Source organism: Rhinatrema bivittatum, chromosome 4 (assembly GCF_901001135.1).
Source record: "Rhinatrema bivittatum chromosome 4, aRhiBiv1.1, whole genome shotgun sequence".
NCBI classification, from domain to species: Eukaryota; Metazoa; Chordata; class Amphibia; order Gymnophiona; family Rhinatrematidae; genus Rhinatrema; species Rhinatrema bivittatum.
In genome coordinates, this window is record NC_042618.1 from 50,220,290 (window position 1) to 50,242,250 (window position 21,961).

Below are 21,961 nucleotides of genomic sequence, written 5' to 3' on the forward strand. Positions count from 1 at the left end.
GATCTCATGCCTTCTCCTAGATGGCATATTATATTGAAGCAGTCTCATGCACTGGCATATTTCAGAGCAATGTTTGTGCTAGGACTGTGAAATGTACTGAAGTAGAAATGGCTGGAAAAGCCATAAAATGCATTTTGAAAGCATGCAAAAAGGGGTTGCACGCAGAAGGTACACCATTTTTAAAAAAAAAAAAAAAGTAATTTATCATTTCATTCAAAATTAAAATAAGGCATCTGCCTTACTTAAAGGCTGTGATATGAGATTTGCCACCGAATGTTATTTTTCAAGTCATTGCTGTAAAGTCTGCAGCCACTTTCACTTGTGGCCCTTGCATCAGATAACAAATGGAAAAGTGTGCGGGTACATTCCCCCTTGAAACCTGAAATAAGTACTTTCTTATACACCTGCTTTTTGTGCAGGTGATTTTTTTTACATGTAAAATAATGTGCAGAGGTTTGAAAATATTAGTTTCCAGCCTCGCTCAAAAGACATGCCTGGGGAAAAAACATCTCACTTCAAATGAGGATAAAAGTAGGCTCGTTGTGGAACGTTGAGCATAGTTTTAGGTGGATTGGGGCAGGAAGTTTTCAGACAATCTACAAATAGTTGAAAAATGGCCCTCTTACAGCAGCATTTCACAAATCGAGAGCTATGTTGAAAAGTACGGCTGGAAGTGTGCACGCATCGTTGACATGCTGACCATGCGCATCATTTACTTTTTTACTGACGTTTGCCACATAAAATCAGAACATGTTCCTGAAGTGCCTCATAGAACGCTGTTTGTCATGCAACCAAATTTAGGTGCACCTCCACACAGATGGCTGAAAAGTCCCTGAAGTGCATGTGGCAACCATTGTGCACAATTCCTCAGTGTTTGCACATGAGTCCCAAGAAAGCTTTTCCACATGTGCTGCATGGTGTACCCAGCTGCATCCAGTCCTAATCCCAGGCCCAGGAGACTGACTAGTGATACCGTTTTTTAAAATTGTATTCTCTAGTGTATTTTTTTGGGGGGGGGGGGGGAGCAGCAGACAACAGACTGTTACAGCAGGTCAGTGACTTAGTGCACCATCACTGGCCCAGAGTAGAATACACAGTGCACTATATCCATCACCGCATACACACCGTACCAGTCAGGAGAAGAGAAGGGTGTCTAGAAGTGGAATGGGAGCTCTAGTTTTCCAGTGCTACATAACTTTTGATTGAATGGTAGTGTTATACGAAAAGATCAAACAGGACACAAAAGAATGCACATGCTTGGATTTAAAGTTGCATGCATGCAGCAACAACCACCCCAGGAGCTATACCTCTCATAGTAATAGCAAAAGACAATGCATTCTCCTTATGGTGCTATTGATACTAATTGTGCTGTTCATGGTAATGCTTATTCTCCTCCAATCCATCTAGTATTGCTTTCACTTCTTTGGATTTTTCTGTTGAAAATCATCCAGGTTTGTTATAAACAGAAGAATGCTGCAGGGAAGGATTCTGTAGCGGCCATCAGAAACCTAGAACCTAATTACCCATAAAGGCAATGCCAGCAGTGTGCCCACAGAGAGTGTCTCATTTTCAGAGACCAGTAGTGATATTTTATTTAGCTTGTATCTCAATGGAATAATGCTGCCATGTGCAACTGCGAGGTAAGATGACAGATAGAATAATCTGTATCATATACTAGTTGGCAAGAAGTGCCAGAAGTGAGCCCATGGGCAAAGTATGGCAGTCTCAAGGATTAGCAGTAATCTTTTTTTTTTTCAGCACAGTAAAATGATGGCGCTTTATGCCACGCCAAGTATGGAAGAGACTTACAGCTGCCTTGTGTTTCAGCACAAATGAATATCACAATTCTTCACCCATCACTAATAATTTGTCTTACTGTCTTAAACAGGGGTGATCCCAGATCAGGGCAACTGCAAAGGAGTAGCTCGAAGACTTTAATAAACAATAACCTAGTGGTAGCTTGTTTAATTGATAAATGGTTTTACTGCTTGCTGTGTGTGCTTTTGAAATGTTCCACAGCAGAAAGAAAATTCACTTTTCTTTTAAATATCTGAAATTTGTACACCAAACCTTGAGATGGAGAAGCCACCTCATGTAACCCATGATCAGTGCCCAGAGAGGGATTTGCGAGGTGCTGCGCCATCAAATAAAGCCAACAGAAAGGTCGTACTGAGCACAGGACTCTGAGAATCTTTGCTCACAGTCTCCGTGTCAGCTCCTCCCACTTGTTACTTTAATAGTGGGGCTGCCGGGAGGGCTGTGAGCATGTACAGCTCACAGTCTCATGCTCAGTCTTCCTGCTGGATCTATTCTGTGGAGCAGCACCTTATACACCTCTGCCAGTTAAGTGGAGGTGGGCAGACAACCATTAGTCATGACTACAGTTCAGAAATATTACTCATAATTTCTAGCCTTCAGAATGGTATTGTCTGCCCACTGGTCCCCTGCAGCACATAGACAGGATTCAGGTTGCAAAGGGATTTATTAAAGATGCTAACTCAAAAGGTACCTGACTTACAGCCCTGCAGGTAACATAAGAGGTTTTCATTATGGAAGGGCTAGGCTTGTATCTACTCCAGTGAGACAGTCCAAGTCTTTTCACAGTTGCTTCTTTTCAAACATATAGAACGCATACACAGACTATACTTAGCAGTAGACAAAGAAAAAGGCCTTAACAATATAGCTGAACACCAGTACGTTCTTAATAGAACCCATGGGTCTCCTGCAGGATCCCAGACTGTTCTTTCTTGGCCATTGTGCTCTCTAAATGTTTGGAAACACCTGTGAGGTATCCCAGCACTCCTTTTAAGGTCCCCGAGGGCCAATCTGGATCCTCAGGGCAGGGCCATATAAGAGGCTATCTTTATAGTGGAATTGGCTTTGAGCCATTCTGTGGCTCAGTGAGCAAAACCCTTGTCCTAAACCAGGCAGACCCTAGCCCTAAACCAGAAATGACACCTTTTCCCCTGACAGGTATGCTTGAAGGATGTTACCCATATTTATACACAGATATTGCATAACTTAAATTTGTAAAAACTATTGGTGTTTTCACTTTTCTTAATTTATATTCCTCAGATAAAACAACCTCAGATGTTTCAGAGGGAGGAATTTTATCAGTAGGCATGTGTCTCATTCTCCAGGAACTTGATCTTTAAGCCATTCATTCCATATTATCAGTCTTTTGAAATCTGCTAATATCAAATTGTATTCTTCAAGGGAGCTGACAGGTAACCTAGTTAATTAGATCTTTGCATGCTGTTATTAGGTCTTTCATTCCTTTAACCACACTCCTGTACTGCAGGATTTGAAATACATTTAACTCCTGAACAGCAACTGGTTCTGGAATAGAGCTAATTTCTGTAATAGAATTATGCACAGATCTCAGCTCAGACTGAACAGTGAAACCAGGCACATGTATCATCTACTAGGTATAAGGGGCTCTGGGTCTCATTATGAAAAACAGGCTTTGAGTGAGAAATGCATGACAGTGGTCATTTTATAGTGCTGTAAATCTACCGGCTCAGAGACGATAAACCACGCAATATTTTTAGAAATTATTTTTGTTTTATTTATATAGCAGGATGTCACCCACTCACTTGAAGTTGCAGGCTGTATTATGTTAGAAACAGGAAACACCAAGCACTGCAGATGCAAATGGATGTATGTGGCATGAATACTGCTAAGATGTAGTGACAGGAACAGCAATCGTAAGACTGCACCAACATTCGACAATAGATACTGGATGACCCTGAATAAATGAGAAATGAACACTCCTACCAGATTTTAATAATCATATGTAGTTCAGCTGGAAGATGTGCATTATTCATGGTGATTTTATAGTCTATGGGGTAATTGGCTGATTGGGGATAGATAGGATAAATGTTAGTAGGGAGTAGCTGATGGAAAGGGAATGGGAGGAACAGAAATGAGAGGGAGGAGGTTTGAGATTGGAAAACACTCAGGGCTGTAGAGGAGAAACTAAAATTGAAGGGAAGGAGTAGGACAGCAAATGGAGGGGAAAAGAAGGTAGGAGAGCTGGTATGGGGGAGAAAAGCTGAGGGAGGCAGGCAGCTGTTGCCAACGTCCCTGGGTTGCTGCAAATAGCCTGTAGAGAGATTGGAAAATTCAGAGCACCTTTATAGCAATTCTGTAGCACATTTGGACAACAGTACATCTGGCTGTACATTACTTAAGGCATACCAAAAGTCAATTTTATTGGAAATCCTAGCTTATTTTCTTTTTTTTTTTATAAACATTTTCTAAATTTCATGCATGAGCCAGAGTAACTCTTTTTTCTTTCTCCATTTCAGTTTTATAATTGACTTCCAATTCCTATACTTCCTTTCTCCTCTCTTCTTACCCTGCTCTCCCTCCCAGTCTGCTTCATTCATTTTATTCCATCTACCTAAGGCCTTATTCTGGCACCGAGGCCCAGCCCCTTGCTGTCCGCTCTGGAGGGGGGCACCATAATGACATCACTCCATTGCCATCATCCAGATGGATGACATCATTTTTCAAGCACCAGGACACAAATAATACCTTTGTAGGCCCAGGCCTAGGCATTGGACCTAGACCTTGATCCTGGAATCAGGCCTTAAAGTCAAGCCTCAGTGCTGGGACTAGGCCTCGACTCTGGGACCAGGCCTCAGAGTTGGGCCCTGATGCTGGGCTTAGGTCTGGGCCCTGGTGCTGGGCTGGACTCATTGATGGGCCATACTTCAGGGCTGGGCCCCAGTACCAGTCATAGGTCTTGGCACTGGACCAGGCCTCAGAGCAGGGCCCTGGTGCCAAGATTAGCGGGCAGACCAGAAGCAGGCCTAGGCCTCAGCACAAGGACCATGCCTTGAGTCAGGACTGGGTGGCAAAACAAGGCCTTGGGACCAGGATCAAACCTTACATTGGGCCCAACACTGAGACCTGCTCCCACTGAAGGCCCATTTTTTAAATGCAACAAATACGAAAATACTCTAAAATGTTTTAGTATTTTTGTAGAAGGCTATTTTTAGTTCATTCCATTTGGAACAAATAAAAAATGGACTCATTTATTGCAATTTGTGCATTTGTTAAAAAACAAATGCACAAACCCTACTACACATTTTAAAGACCAATGTTGTGTTTAATTAGCAAAAAGGTTAAAAGTCTCACCACAAACTGCTGTGTACAATCGTGCTGCTACCAAACCAGCCCTCACCAATAATCTAAAGGGTAACTTTTAAAAGCCGTGCACAAACATTTGCGTGTGCACGGTTCCCGGCACGTGCACGTGGACGCGCGTGGGTGCCGACTTGGGTGCGCAAGGGGGGGGGGAATTTTTAAGAAACGAGCACCAGTGCGACAGGGCATTTCCCCAGTTCCCTCCCAGTCCATTCCTTTGAACTTCCTAACCCCCTAGCTAACCTGCCTGCCTTTTCCCCTCTCCTTCCCGACCCCTAAAACCCCCCCCAACTACCCTTTTTTTCAACTTACCGTACTTGTCCCTCCATAAGACGCACTTTTTTCCCCCCAAAAGTGGGGGGAAAATGTCTGTGCGTCTTATGGAGCGAATAAAAAAATAATAATAATTAACTACAACCCCCACCCTACTGACACCCCCCCCTCCCCCCCCCAAGACTTGCCAAAAGTCCCTGGTGGTCCCGAAGGGGTCCCGGGAGCGATCTCCTGCTCTTGGGCCGTCGGCTGCCAGTAATCAAAATGGCACCGGTGGCCCTTTGCCCTTACTATGTGACAGGGGCTACCGGTGCCATTGATCGGCCCCTGTCACATGGTTGCTCCCGGGACCACCCACTGGCCCACCAGGGAATTTTGGGGTTGTTGTTAATTAAATATGAAGGGTTGGGGTGGGGTTTTGTTTTTTATTTTTTTTTTCCACAAAAAAGAACGATAAAAGTTTTCTGATCTGGGGAGTGGAGCAAAATGGCCCTCCCCAGACCCGAAAACGAAACAGGGACAAAAAAAATTGTATGCACACCCCTAATTTGCTCCATAAGATGCACAGATGCCTGGGAACAGAGCCGGTTTAGCACACCTTTTTTTTTTTTTAATTTTCCCCCTCTGAATCCTAGGTGCATCTTAAGTTCAGATGCGTCTTATGGAGCGAAAAATATGGTACCTGCTCTCTCAAGCAGTAGTAAGTTGCGCTGGCCGGCCGGCTGCCGGCGCGCGCTTCAGTGGGACAGCACCTAATGGCACAGTCCTGGCCCGCCCATGCGCCACCCAGACCCCACCCCTGGCCCTCTCTGGCCCACCCCTTTTTTGTTTGCCAGCTCTTCCCCGAATACCGCATATCTCACGGTATTGGCACGTGCCAGGGTTTGAAACTTTTCTTGTGAGAGGGCAATATTTAATGCCAATGTACTTTCTACAATACGTATCATTTTATCTGCATTGTTTGGGGGCTTTCTGCAGGCGTGTTTAGGTTGGGTGAGGCAGCAAAGAGCATAATTTTGGATTTCCAAAGCTACACATGTTGTTTTGGCTAGAAAAAAAAGCACCTGCAAAAAGTAAAGCAAACACAAATCTCTGTGGGTACTTTTTCCAGAGGCAATAATCAAAACGAAACTGCCCATGTCGTTTTCTTTTAATTAATGATGTAAACCCCACAAGTTAAAAGTACCCACGTAGTTTGCACCAGTTCCCGCTGCTTGATTATTGCCCCCTAACATTTGTAGATCTTGTTTGTTTTTTTGGTTACCACTAGAACGAGTTGTTTCTAAAAAGTGTGAGGGAAGTTTTAAGAACTATCTATCTGGCTAGCTCAAGGGCTGGTAAAAATTGCTCCCTGAAGAGCTGTTAAATAATAATACATAGTTTCACCCAGTTTCACTACATGCTTATTTTGAAGTGCAGGCTTGGTTTGGAGCTATAAACTGCGTTGCCCTGTATCTATGCTCTTGACTTTGCTATATCTTTCATTCCTGCCCCATTTTTTCTGTTATTTTTGCTCATGTGGAGGGGGTGGGAAGAGGGGGAAATGGGGAGGGGAGGAAACAGAACTCAGATTGTCAGCTGGCTTGTATATGTTGAGTATTCCTTTTGTTGCTGTTGTAATGACTGATTATCTTAATGAAGTTTAAAAATAAACAAACTACTTCTGTACCATGTGTTGAAGTTTCAAATGTACCCGTGTAATTTTTCTCACATTACCCTACTCACAGGATACCAGGGGAAAGTCACGCTGGGTAGTTTCCCTTTAAAAATGTCATTACAATTTATGTGGGCACATCTTGCCTCCTGCCTGCTTAATGAAAACTGCCTTCTGTATCCTTTTTTCTTAATTAAATAGGTGCCTTTGGATTTGCATAACCACTTAAGAGCTAAGGTGCTAAAACTTAGCTTACATGCTAAGACCATTTAACATACACACTCAACCGATCCCTGATGATATTAACTTGTATGTAGTAAAATAATCATGTATACACAAAAATTCATCTTATTTTATTATTTATATTTTCCTCTGCAACTGGACTACAATATCTAAGTTCAAAAATTCAAAAACTCATTTTATCTTATTTACATCTGGCATGGTTAATATGTCACTATATCCAAGTTAAATAGTTAAATTATACAGATTATATTACACAATTTTATTAATTACAATGTTAATCTATAATATTTATTATCATTATGTTTTATTGTCATCCAGTTATATTGTTACATATGTGCCACTGTTCTATGTAAAGCCCCTTATCTTGTTGGGCAGTTTATTGTTATATGTAAACCGGAGTGATTTGTAGTCTCTATAAGAACCTCGGTATATAAAAAAATTAAAAATAAATAAATAAATAAATAAGTTAGGATTTATTACATGCAAGTTAAATTGCATGTATGCTCTCCTTCACATACTATTTAGCAAAAGTCCACTAAGGCCTAAAATTTAACACCTGCTTCAAAACAGGTGTTAACTTTTTATTGCCCATGGTATTGTAATGACTCTGCTACCGGTACCAGCAAGCATTGGGGCCTACATATGAAGCAAATATACAAGAGATGATACTATAAAGGTTTTACCCATTGACCCTTAAGCTATAACTCATCTTCCCACATTTCTCTTTGGAAAAGAAATAAATACCAATGCACATTTTAGACCTTCCTGATCAAATCCACATTCATTGAAACCATGAAATTGTCTTTTCCAATAAAACAAAACGTTAACTCAAGACAACTGGTGTTTAAACTTTGTTGTATACTCCTCACAGTATAATGCACAAGGGTTTTCTGTCTCTAATTAAAGACTATCCCACTACTAGTTTCTTTAGAACTGCATGTTGTGATGATCATTGCTGCCATGAATATGATTTGTTAGTCCAAAAACCATTGCAGATGTTCGGAGACTTGAACTAGAAGAGTAGTCTGTTGAGACTCTTTGGAATGGTGTCCTTTCTGCTGCTGCAGTCTCAGATAGGATTACAACGAGGGCTGGATTTTGGCATAGGTAACGGAAGCAAGTGCCTATGCTTTCAAATTCTGTAGGTGCCATGCTGCCATCTGGGCCTGCCACCAGCATAGAACCAAAACAAAATACAGTCAGGCGTGCGTATGTGTACTCTGGAAAGTAGGCTCCATTAGTTCTGTGAGGAACTTAAGGATTAATTTTCAAGCCCGCACACGAATGTCCATGTGCGTGCGGTTCCAGGTGCACACACATGAATGCACCAATTTCATAACATGCGCACGTCACCGCACGCATGTTATAAAATCCGCTACCATGCGTACATGCCCTTTATGAACAACCCGGCACTTCTGCGCAGCGCATGCTCAGCCCAGTCACGCGTGTAACTCCCAGTTTTTGCACACGCCAGCTTTAAAAATCTACCTTTTTGTGTTTATCTTCATGGATCCACATGATTATTCAACCCTCGTAATGTTTTCATTAATTTCCGTGGTCTTGTCCTACTGCAGTCAGTCCATGAACAAGTTCACCATGGCCTATAATTGTAGCAAGGGATAATATCCTCACCTGTATGTTCTGCACTGTCACTACCATTAGCATCAGCCCTATTGTTAAGGCTAAGGCCCCTCCAACATCCCCCATTCCCCAAGAAAAGCCACCATGGTTCAGACCCTCAATGGGAAATTACAAAGTCATGGGATAAGAGGCAGTGTTCTGTTGTGGATTGGTAACTGGTTAAAAAGCCAGAAACAAAGGAGAAAAGTCATTCGTGGAGTACCAAAGGGATCAGTATTGGTACCTGTGCTGCTTAACATATTCATAAATGACCTGGAAAAGGGAACGACGAGTGAAGTGATCAAATTTGCCGATGACACAAAATTATTCAAAGTGGTTAAAAAAGCAGTGGATTGCGAGGAACTGCAGAAGGAATTTGTGAGATTAGAAGACTGGGCAACTGAATAGCAGGTGAAATTTAATGTGGAAAAGTGCAAAGTGATGCACATAGGGAAAAATAATCCCAACTACATGATGCTGGGTTCTGTTACGGGAGTCACTACCCAGGAAAAGGACCTTGGAATACTTGTGGATAATATGTTGAAATCATCTGCTCAGTGTGTGGTGGCGGACAAAAAAGCAAATAGAATGTTTGGAATGATCTGAAAAGGAATGGAGACTAAAATAGAACGTATCATATTGCCTCTGTATTGATCCATAGTGCAACTGCACCCACACTGAAAAAAAATGGGAGGCATTTGAATCAGCTACTGTTTTTGAAATCACTTATATTATCTCTGGTATGAACAGTTCCACCTGCCCACTGAATATTTGTAAGGTGTATATGAGTAGTTAAATCTGGCTGACTCAAAATAAATTTGCTCTTAACTTAGCAAAAATTGAGGTAATGATTATTCAACATGAACCTATTCAAATGCCTACTGGCCTGGTTATTGACAATCAGGATATAAAGATAATCGGCAAAGCAAAGAGTTTGGGATTCATTATTGATTCAAGATATTATTATTGATTCAAGATATTATTTACATCACAAGTGAGATCTGTTGTGAGAGAGAGAGTCTACAAACTGCACTTGTTACGTCCCCTTGCTCATTTACTACATGTGGATAGGTGGAATATAAATTGCTTAAATAAATATCTGCTCGTCCAGGACTCTTTTCCATGGATTAATGCCTTATTGAGGTCTTGTAATCTATTAAGATCTGTAAACCTGTCACAGAAGGCCTCATTAGAGGTACCCTCTGTGCGTCAAGTGTGCTTATTTGAAATTCTTTAGCAATTGTTCTCAGTGGCGGCTCCTGATTTTTGGAACATCTTGCCTTTTGATATGAGAGTTGCATCATGTACAAAAACTTTTAAGAAACAGACATTCCTTTATATTGATGCTTATGTATAGGATATTGCATACTGTTTGATCTGTCTTAAAATTACTTTTAATTGATCTGCTGATAGATTATTCTGTATCTGTCGTTTTACAAGAATTTTAATGGTTTTATGTCTTACAGTTTTATCATGCTTGTCATTGTATTTATTGTATTTATTGTTTTAGTAATTATTAGTATGTTATTCTGTAAGCTGCCTAGGGCAATTGCATAGTGGCATATAAATAAAATAACCCTATAACCTATGGTGTGCAGTTCTGGTCATCTGTCTCAAGAAAGACATAGCAGAACTAGAAAAGATGTAGAGGAGAGCAACAAAAATGATAATGGGGATGGAACATCTCTCCTGTGATTAGAGGCTACACAGATTAGAGATAACTAACTTGGAAAAGAGACAGCTAAGAGGAGACAGGATATTTATTTATTTATTTATTTATTTATTTTATTTTATTTCTTTTACTATACCGATGCTCAAGACTAGGTCTTATCGTACCGGTTTACAATGTAACTGAGGGGAAACCAATTAACATCAAGGTAGAAAGTAAAGTTACATTAAACAGGGAGCGTAAAACCTGGGCAATGGAAGACAGTACAGAATTTAAACTAAGAAACAATTAGAGAGAGATAAATATATAATCAACAAAAACTATGAGTTTATAAAATCATGAGTTTATAAAATCATGAGTGAGGTGGAACAGGTAAATCAAGGATGGTTATTTACTCTTTCAAATATTAAAACAAGGGGACACTCCATGAAACTAACAACCAACAGATTCAAAGCAGATTGTAGCAAGTACCTTTTCACTCAGTGCACCATCAAGCTATGGAATCTGATGCCAGAGGAGGTGATCAAGGTGATTAGCATAGCAGAGTTTAAAAGAGGCCTGGACAAGTTCCTGGAGAAAAAGTCCATAATGCATTATTAGCCAGGTAGACTAAAGAAAACTATTGCTATCCCTAGAATTAGATCTACTTTATGAGATACTTTATAAATCCCCTTTGGGCTGGCTCCTATTGGAGGGCGGGCGGGGCTTCCGATCGCGGTGTTCTCGGCGCTTTTTTTGAATTTGGGCAGCTGTTTAGAAATCTGCCTTGCTGTTAAAGAAGCCGTGCTGTCGGCGCAGGGACTGCCTGGTGGGGAGTGTGTTTAATTTCTTACCTTCCCCCGGCGGGGCTCGGCGCCGAACGCGCAGGCTTTCCCCGATGGCAGCAGCAGCGTGAAAAGGAAATGGCGCCTGGCTGAAGACTTTTTAAATCCCCTTTGGGCTGGCTCCTATTGGAGGGCGGGCGGGGCTTCCGATCGCGGCGTTCTCGGCGCTTTTTTTGAATTTGGGCAGCTGTTTAGAAATCTGCCTTGCTGTTAAAGAAGCCGTGCTGTCGGCGCAGGGACTGCCTGGTGGGGAGTGTGTTTAATTTCTTACCTTCCCCCGGCGGGGCTCGGCGCCGAACGCGCAGGCTTTCCCCGATGGCAGCAGCAGCGTGAAAAGCTTACCTTACCTCCCTTAGTCACCTTGGTTTCTCACAAATAATCAGCGGGCCCACACACAAAGCAGGTCATACATTAGACCTCATATTTATCAACGATAGCTTTTCCATCCATACCAATCCCACCTGCACACCAGTCCCCTGGTCAGATCACCAGATCATAGATACAACCCTCAAAATGAAAAACTCAACTCCTCCAAACATCTCCAAAACCACCATTCATTTCAGGAAACCATGCCCTCTGGACATACTCAATGAACAATGCTCCAAAGATCTCAAACAACTAGACCTCTCAGACGCCAACACAGCCACCACCTCATGGATCAAACTCACAAACAAAATAGCAGATCAACTCTGCCCAACCTCCTCAAAAGTAATCCAACCAGCAAGAGACAACAGAAAACCGTGGTTCACCCCAGATCTCAAAGCCCTAAAACAAAAACTACGTAACAAAGAACAAAGCTGGAGAAACAATCCCTCACCTACCTCTAGACTGGACTACAAAGCTACACTTAACACCTACAGAAAACGCCATTCACAAAACAAAAAGGACTTCTACGCAAAAAGAATTCATAATTTCATCTTTGACTCCAAAGCTTTATTCTCTTATGTCGCATCCCTCACCAAACCAACACCCCCATCCATTCCAGACCAACAAGCACTCAGCAAGGCCAACGAATTAGCCACCTACTTTAAGACAAAAATCTCCAACCTTACTCGCCCTCTTACAACCCATCACACTCTACCAACACCTCCAAGCACATATCAACTCACCCAGAATGCTAGACTAGAGTCATTCGAGCCCACATCCGACATGGAGATCGAAAACTTACTTAAAAAAATTAAACCATCTGCACATCCCTCAGACCCACTTCCTACTAATTTGCTCACTGCCATCCGAAGCACAGTTGCAAAACCCATTGCGGATATCATTAATACCTCCTTAGCCCTAGGCACAGTTCCTAACCAGCTAAAACTAGCAATCCTCAAACCACTACTGAAAAAACCAACTGCTTCACCCACGGACCCATCTAACTTCAGACCCATTGCAAACCTGCCACTGATCTCCAAATTGATGGAAAAAGCTGTAAATAAACAACTTTCCGATTATCTCGAAGATCACAACATTCTTTCCCCTGCACAATACGGTTTTCGTAAATCACTAAGCACAGAGTCCCTCTTACTTTCTCTCACGGACACAATACTTTTGAACCTTGAGAAAAAACAGTCATTCTTACTGGTTCTGTTAGATTTATCCTCAGCATTCGACACGGTAAATCACTCACAACTCCTAGACCAACTATCAAACATAGGAATAAAGGCACAGCCCTAAGTTGGTTCAAGTCATTCCTATCAAACAGGTTTTACAAGGTCAGAATTAACAACAAGGAATCTGACCCCATTCTATCAGACCAAGGCGTCCCACAAGGTTCATCCCTCTCTCCCACCCTCTTCAACATTTACCTCCTCCCCCTCTGCCATCTGCTTTCACAACTAAAGCTTACTCATTACCTCTATGCAGATGACATCCAGATCCTCATCCCCATCACAGAATCAATCCAAAAAACCTTCACCTTCTGGGAGAACTATCTTCAACCAATTAAACAACTACTTTCCAACCTGAACCTGATTCTAAACTCCAGCAAAACAGAGATGCTTCTTATTTCACATAACCCAAACACCCTCACTACTAGCATGGCACAATCTACACCTAGCCTTTCACAATCCACATCTTCAAACAAGAATCTCTCTGCAGACGTCAGGAATCTAGGAGCATGGTTTGACAACCAACTTAACCTAAAAAAATTCATAAACACAACCACCAAGGACTGCTTCTTTAAACTTCAAGTCCTAAAAAAGCTAAAACCACTCCTTCACTTCAATGACTTTCGCCTCGTCCTACAATCCATTATTTTTTCTAAACTCGATTACTGCAACTCAATCCTACTTGGCCTCCCCTCCAACAGCATCAGACCCCTACAGATGGTACAAAATGCCGCTGCCAGAATCCTAACTAACACGAATAGAAGAGACCATATCACCCCCATCTTGAGCAGTCTCCACTGGCTTCCCATCAAACAGAGAATCCTATACAAAACCTTAACCATTATTCATAAAGCAATCCATGATGTCGCACCTATATCACTACTAACTCCTCTTCGTCCACATTTATCCTCCAGACCCATCAGAAATGCCTACAAAGGCACCTTAGTCGCAGCCCCAGTTAAATCAACACTAAGAAAAAGAGCACTCTCATCTGCGGGACCACATCAATGGAATGCTCTCCCACCAGACCTACGCCTCGAACCCAGTCTACCAGAGTTCAAAAAAAGATTAAAAACCTGGCTCTTCAGTCAGGCTTTCCAATCACCAGAGTGTAACTAAGCACTTCCTCCTGACTTTCAGATCCTTTCATTACAGCGTATCACTAACATCACAGACTCTTAATTTTACACCTTCTTAATCGCAATTTGATCTTAACATAGACAAATCATATAATATATAATTGTATTCTTGTATAATGTTTGGTAGCCCGGTTGTCGCTACTATAGTTCTTTGTAAAAAAAAAAAGTTGAACACACGTTCTGTTTAATGTTAAATGTTAATTTATTATGGTCACTTCTCAATGTTCCTTGTAATAAGCCCAGGCTGGACTGTCCCAACCAGGGCAACTTATTGTTTAATGTAAACCGGATTGATTTGTATTGTATACAGGAATTCCGGTATATAAAAATTAAAAATAAATAAATAAATAAATGAGATCTGCCAGATACTTATGACCTGAATTGGCCACTGTCGGGGACAGGATGCTGGGCTTGAAGGACCTTAGTCTGACCCAGCATGGCAATTCATATGTTCTTCTGTTCATATGTTCTTCTGATCCTCACTCTCAAAAAAGTTTCCAGGCCCAAAGACCAGGACCACCCTGGCCCCCACTTGTCCTTTCCGTGGGGGCCCTGGTATGTGAAAAAGGTAGGAGGAATTCCCACCACCTCCTGCCCCTCCAGCATCCCCTTTGAAAATGATGCCAGCCAGCCCTGAGACCAGCGCCATAGTGACATCACAATGGTGTTGATATCAGGACCAGGAGGTGCCATTTTCAAGTGACATCAGAGGGGTCGCTGACTGTGTTCATGTTTGGTCCTGGGGCTGAAAAGAGTCAATCAGCCATCATGGTTATGTGTTACATTGTTCTTAATATAACATGATTTGAACATAAAGAAATAAACCCCAAAATAAAAAGTTAACTGAAAGGGGGCCTCTCTGGACCCTTTCAACTCTGCTTTTACTCCCTCTAAAAAGGTTGCTAGGGTCAGGGACCGCCCTAGCCTCCACTTATCCCTTCTGTGGGGTCCTGGATACTGAAAGGGAGAAAAAGTAGAGTTGGAAGGGCCCAAAAATGAAGAAAGAAAAAAAAAACTAAACAAAATTCTGGGGTCTGCACACCCCTACCACTCGCATGCCGAACGAGTGCTTTACCATTTCAGCCTTTTCCCTGTATGCAGCCACGAGTCTGCATAAATTCCTTCCACTCACCCCAGTTCTTTTATTTTGAAATAATCCCATGTAATCAAGATACCCACACTAACAAATAGACAGTGTTAATCCTGCAGAAAAGGATACAAAGAGCCTATTTTTAAATGCACTATGTATGTATAAATCTCTCTCTGTCTCTCCAGATTTATATAGATATAAATAAATATAGATACAGTATATATATATATATATATATATATATGTAGATAGATATGTAACTGAGTCATAGAAGAAGGAAAATGTTTAACAAAAGGAGAAAGAATTGGGAAGGCTAAAAATTATTTTGTAGACTGTAAGGGCTTCCTTAGGAAGAATCCAAATGGCAAATATTGCAATAATAAGAAGTAAGAAAAGAACTGCAGAGCAATACATATGAGGACTTTTATTTTTCTAAAACCAAGTTTGAGCTAGATTCAAAAGCTTATTGGGGGAAAGTATTTGGTTTATGGGAAGACATTATTTTGGTTTCTAGCTTTAGATTGAATGGTTTGGGAGATAATGTGGACACAGGCAGATAGACAAAACAAACATACAAATGATCTTTTTTTTTTTTTTTAGGGAAAAAGTGCTAAAATGATGACTGAGTGCATACATCTTCTCAGAGGTAGGAACTGGAAGTGAAATGCGGACTTACATTAAAGAGGTTATAAGGAAAATGCAGGCACTTTAAATGCAGTAGGGAAGAATTCCAAAGATCGGCTGCAAGGACTTGATATCAACTGGACGGGTGCAGAGATGAGGGGAGGTGGAAGGATCCTTCACGAAGATCTGGTTGACAGGAAAATGAGATTGACTGGTCATCTAATCAGAATTTCTGATGGCAAAATTGGTTCATTTAGTACTGGGGAAGGGGCATGATAGAGGGGCAAAAGAGGGAGAAAAAAAGCAGAGAGCAGTGTAGGGCAAAGACATTAAAAAAAAAATGAGCAAGATCTGAAAACATGGGCAAGGTAAAGGGGAAAGCCAGGTACAGAGAGAACTGGAGCACGTGCCATCGTCGTCAAAACTTCATATCAAAGACGGCACTTGATTCTTCCTTTTTTATATTTATTAAATTTTTCATTACATGTTCCAAGACATAATCTTGAAGGAAATAACAGCATTAGAACTTAAGATATCCAGCAAAAGAAAAGAAAAAGAAAAAAAAAAAACATGTATTCTTTCTCTGCCTTACAAAGCCACTGCACAATGGGGAAATCACATACAGAAATAAGAAAAAGGGAAAGTAAGGAAGATTACTAATATGAAAAATCTCCATAAGACTGCTGGCAGATTGCAAAAGAAGGAAACATATAATAAACATCAATATGATTAAATATTTGGCAAGGAAGAAATTCAGATGTGCTCATTAATTATCCTCCCACGTTATGCTTAGATTTATATTTTCCAAGAAAGCCAAACATTGAGTAGGGTTGAAGATCAGTATCTAATATCCCTTTGCTTCACCATGATTTTGAAAGGGTATTTCAAAATAAATCCCATGTCCTTCCTAATCATAGAAAGCAATAAACTTTTTTTTTTTCGTCACAGCAGTTTCCTTCCTGCTGCTTTGGGTCTCTGACTCTGTCCGAAGCAAGGTTGAGACCTTGTACCATGAGCCTTCTTTTGCAACAACTGTGACAGAATGGATATATTGTCTTTGCAAGGCTGAGCAAAGATAATACGAGCTCTGCAGGGAAAAAAAAACAGTGTAACTTTAAATAGGGGGCCTTTTGGGTAATGTAGTCTCCAAATGAATGTAGTGACACACTGCACTTATTTCAGAGTCAGCAGGAGCAGCTCCAGAAGAAGGAAAAAATATCCAAAGTGAACACAAAAGTAGTATAGCCTTGCAGACAGGACTTTGTGGGTAATGTAGTCTTGCGAGCCACCACGCTAAGAGCCAGGTGAAAGCTATGAGAGTGTGGCAAGAAAAAAAAAAGCCAAAAACCAACTACAGAGATGGAACAGGAAGAGCAGCAATCTTCAGGTGAATATAAGCTCTATAAAGCCTGGGAAACCTGCAGCTCAGGGAAGGGCACCATACAGCTCTAAAGGGAATTTAAGGTGTTTGCTTAATAGTTTGTGCATGCCTGAGTATAACAACTGCTGTATGGATATAAGAACCATGTTATAAAGAAGGAACTGTATTGTATTGTGGCCAGTGTCAGCCTGAGCAAAGGAAATAAAAGATGTGGTATATATATGCAAGATTGCCTGGATGATCGGCATTTGTGGTGTTTTCTGACAAAACAGTCTAGGGCAGGATATGGGCAGCAGCCTGTCACACTACCCAGGCTTTTCCTCGCATTTTATAACACCACCCCTCAGCATAACTAGTCTGCAGGATGTTTTGTTTTTTTTAAAATAGACTGCCCACCTTCCCATGGAATGGATGAGCTGTTTCAGGCCCTCTTTATATCTCCTATAATATGCCTCTGTAAAAAGAGAGCAGAAAAAGAATCTTGAGGATGATGTATCAAGCTGCGAATATCCTTTGCGAAAATGAGCCAACACCTTGGGAAGATTTTCTCTTGGTGCCGGCTCATTTGAATAAAATGTAACACACAAGCATGCAGACATTTTTGCAAAATAACTTAACTACTCCTCCCTAAGGCGTAGTTAATTTTTGCACAGAATTCCCTCTTTGTGAAATTTTTCATGGAAATTTTACACCTGAAGAATTGCTAATGAACTCATTTTCATGATTCTGAGTCCATTAAGAGATTTTACATAAAGTTTGTGAATGGCTTAATAAACCCCAAAATTTCACAAGATAAAATTGCAAATAGCATGCATAAGATTTATGACTGTAACACCGCTCTAACCATTAGACCCACCCTCCACTCACATGGGGTTCAAATCCTTCTGCCAGTCCTTGTGACCTTGGACAAGTCACTTGCCCTCCATTGCCTTGGCTACAAACCCAATAGGTGGATTTACTAAGCTGTATTAAGGCAATATCATGAGTTAAACAGCATATAAGGTGCATTAAATGCTATTTATCACATGATATTGCCATATTGTGGGCATTACCATGATGTGGAGATATAACCTAGTGGTTAGTGGCAACAGGCTATGCATCAGTAAAGACCAGAGTTCAAATTCCACTGCTGCTCCTTGTGACATTGGGTAAGTTTCAAACATAGGCCTAGAATCATCAAAATGCTATAAATAAAGCAGAAATATGGCATATGCTTTGAAAAATTAAAGATTTACCACATCATGTAGCAAAGTTGTGCAACTCCCGGTACATTATCACAATGCTGTAGAGCGTCGCACATCATGCATTCATTTTTTTGTTTATATATACAAGCTTCCTGCAGCTGCCTCTTTGAGGGTGTGTCAGACATTGGATAGAGGAGAGGAGGTGAGGAGAGTTAGTGGTTGGAGGTGATAGGAGACTTTTAGCGAGTACTGAGTGCTGTGTCTTATGTTTAGTATTTCTCATCTGTTTCTCTGCACCTTTGGCTTTTGTGTTCTTTGTTGGAGGGAAAGTTTTTGTTAGTTTGTCTTGTTTGTCTGTCTGTTGTTTTATCAGGAGGAGGAAGAGGAGTGGTGAAGCAGATGAGGAGTGGTGAGGCGTGGTGGTGTTGAGGAGTGAGGAGTGGAGAGGGCGGAGCTCGAGAGATATGGGGAGAGAGAGGAAATGACAGTTGTGAGGGGAGGAGGGTGGAGAGGATGAGGGCAGAAGTGCTAGGAGTAGGAATAGGGACAGGGACAGAGATAGGCAGGAGGGAAGGGATTGGAGGAGGCAGGAGGGGGAAGAGGATAGGCAGGTGAGTACGGAGGGAGGAGTACAGCAGGCTAGGGATAGACACAGAGAGGGAAGAGGGGAGGGCAGTTGGTAGGGCAGGTGCAGGAGGAGTGGGAGAGGAACAGAGGGGAGACACCTCGTCCAACAGCTGGGACCAGATATCTTTGAGGGCATGCATGAATGGCAGGGCACTAAGCAAGCTGGAGCAGGTAAGTTCACCTCACCTGCTATAGTTGTCCACATAATTTGAGCATCCGTTTTCCAACCCCCGGGCCATGGGCAGATTTTTCTTTTTGGGGGGCCTCTGACTTAATATCGCTATGATATTAAGTCGGAGGATGTACAGAAAAGCAGTTTTTTCTGCTTTTCTGTGCACTTTTCCGGTGCCAGCCGAAATGAACTCCTGCCTTTGGCAGGAGTTCATTTCTGAGAGTAAAATGTGCGACTTGGCTGCACATTTTACTTTCTGTATCGAGTGGGACTAACTAATAGGCTCATCAACATGCATTTGCATGTTGAGCGCGCTATTAGTTTCGGGGGGGATGTACGTTTTCCACGCGCTATTACTACTCCTTACTGTATAAGGGGTAATAATAGCGCGTCAAAAATGCACATCCAAACGGGGGCTAAAGGTGCGTTCGGTCTGAGCGCACCTTCTGAATCGGCCTGTAACATGGCACACCTGATCTGGGAGTCCCTCTGTGTGGACACTAAATGGTTGTGATTAACAAGTGAGATTTAAACTGCTCCAAATGGAAGAATTAGGAAAGCCAAATGTTTAAAGTGAACCCATAAAAAGTGTGTGTAGTAGGGAAATGCTACTTGAATGTAATGTGGCAACTGCATTGTTGGACATGCATCATTAGCAGAGAAAGTTGGGTTCTGGCACGCCTGCTTGTAGACCTAACTGTGCAAACCACCCGATGCAGTCACATCCCCCCCATGTCCATGCAGTTGGCTGGAAGACAGAGCCAGAGATGGAACAGAGAAAAAAACATGTTTTACCTACGAGCCAACCGTCACCATAGAGGCTGTCCTCAAAATTTTCAAACAAGGCTGATTGCCTAAGTATAAAGGAATCGTGCGCAGCTCCTGGGTACCTGGCCACCATGTCAGGGATTCACAGGTGAGTGTCACAGACCAATTGCATGTTGATGGCCTGGAAGAGCTTTCTATTGCAGTACGTCTCCCCCTGCAATGGGGAAGGAGTGATGGCTACGTGGGTACGGTCGATAGCTCCCAGAACATTCGGAAAGTTGGCAATAGCTTAAAAGCCTCTCTTCAATTCCATCAAGTCCTGCCTGTCATGAGGGAATGCTATGTAGCAATTAATGCGCTTACATACAGCTGTTATGACCTGGCCCAAACAGTGGGAAAAAGAGGTTTGGGATATTCCCCCAATGACCCCTATTGCCATTTGGAAGGAGCCAGATACATGAAATGCAGGGTAGACAATAGTTTGGTGATAAGAACATAAGAAATTGCCATGCTGGGTCAGACCAAGGGTCCATCAAGCCCAGCATCCTGTTTCCAATAGTGGCCAAACCAGGCCACAAGAACCTGGCAATTATCCAACACTAAGAAGATCCCATGCTACTGATGCAATTAATAGCAGTGGCTATTCCCTAAGTATAATTGATTAATAGCCATTAATGGACTTCTCCTCCAAGAACTTATCCAAACCTTTTTTGAACCCAGCTACACTAACTGCACTAACCACATCCTCTGGCAACAAATTCCAGAGCTTTATTGTGCATTGAGTGAAAAAGAATTTTCTCTGATTAGTCTTAAATGTGCTACTTGCTAACTTCATGGAATGCCCCCTAGTCCTTCTATTATTCGAAAGTGTAAACAACCGATTCACATCTACTCGTTCAAGACCTCTCATGATCTTAAAGACCTCTATCATATCCCCCCTCAGCCGTCTCTTCTCCAAGCTGATAAGAACATAAGAAGTTGCCAGGTGAGGCCTGGTATATCGTGGAACCTTTCCATGACTGGATCCAGATCCCCTCTGATTTCTTCATATAATCCCAGGATCGCCTGAGAGTTGAGGTGATACCTGCTAACCACATTTTGTTCTGGCATGCCCAGCAATCTGGTTCTGGGATGAAAGATGTGCTCCCTGTATTTGCACCATGCCCAACTGTGTGGCAAGTGCTGTCTTGGGCCCCAACACTCTCCCTGAGGGGCCAGTGGCTGTGTTTCCAGTGCAGGGACTTACCAAGGAGGGGTTGGAACCTCCCTTGCCTGTTGTTGTGGTGGTTGTTGTTCTTGTTCTCTGTACCGAGCATCCAGAAGCAGCCAGTATCCCACATAAGAACATAAGAAATTGCCAAGCTGGGTCAGACCAGGGGTCCATCAAGCCCAGCAACCTGTTTCCAACAGAGGCCATGGCAAGTACCCAAACACTAAGAAGATCCCATGCTACTGCTGCCAGTAATAGCAGAGGCCATTCCCTAAGTCAACTTGATTAATAGCCGTTAATGGACTTCTCCTCCAAGAACATATCCAAACCTTTTTTAAACTGAGCTACACTAACTGAACTAACCACATCCTCTGGCAACAAATTCCAGAGCTTAATTGTGCGTTGAGTGAAAAAGAATTTTCTCTGATTAGTCTTAAATGTGCTACTTGCTAACTTCATGGAATGCCCCCTAATCCTTCTATTATCTGAAAGTGTGAATAACCAAGTCACATCTACTCGTTCAAGACCTCTCATGATCTTAAAGACCTCTATCATATCCCCCCTCAGCCGTCTCTTCTCCAAGCTGAACAGCCCTAACCTCTTTATCCTTTCCTCATAGCGGAGATGTTCCATCCCCTTTATCATTTTGGTTGCCCTTCTCTAAACCTTCTCCAGTACAACTATATCTTTTTTGAGATGCAGTGACCAGAACTGTACACAGTACTCAA

General features: G+C 42.0%; 1 long non-coding RNA gene across 1 annotated transcript in view; it reads left to right on the top strand.

Moving 5' to 3' along the window:
* Positions 1-17,060: 17,060 nt before the first annotated feature.
* The window catches only part of LOC115089305, a 52,621-nt gene continuing 47,720 nt past the window's right edge, over positions 17,061-21,961 (top strand). The window contains exon 1 of the long non-coding RNA XR_003856058.1: positions 17,061-17,278. This is a non-coding gene — a long non-coding RNA (uncharacterized LOC115089305). The remainder of the gene's footprint in view (positions 17,279-21,961) is intronic.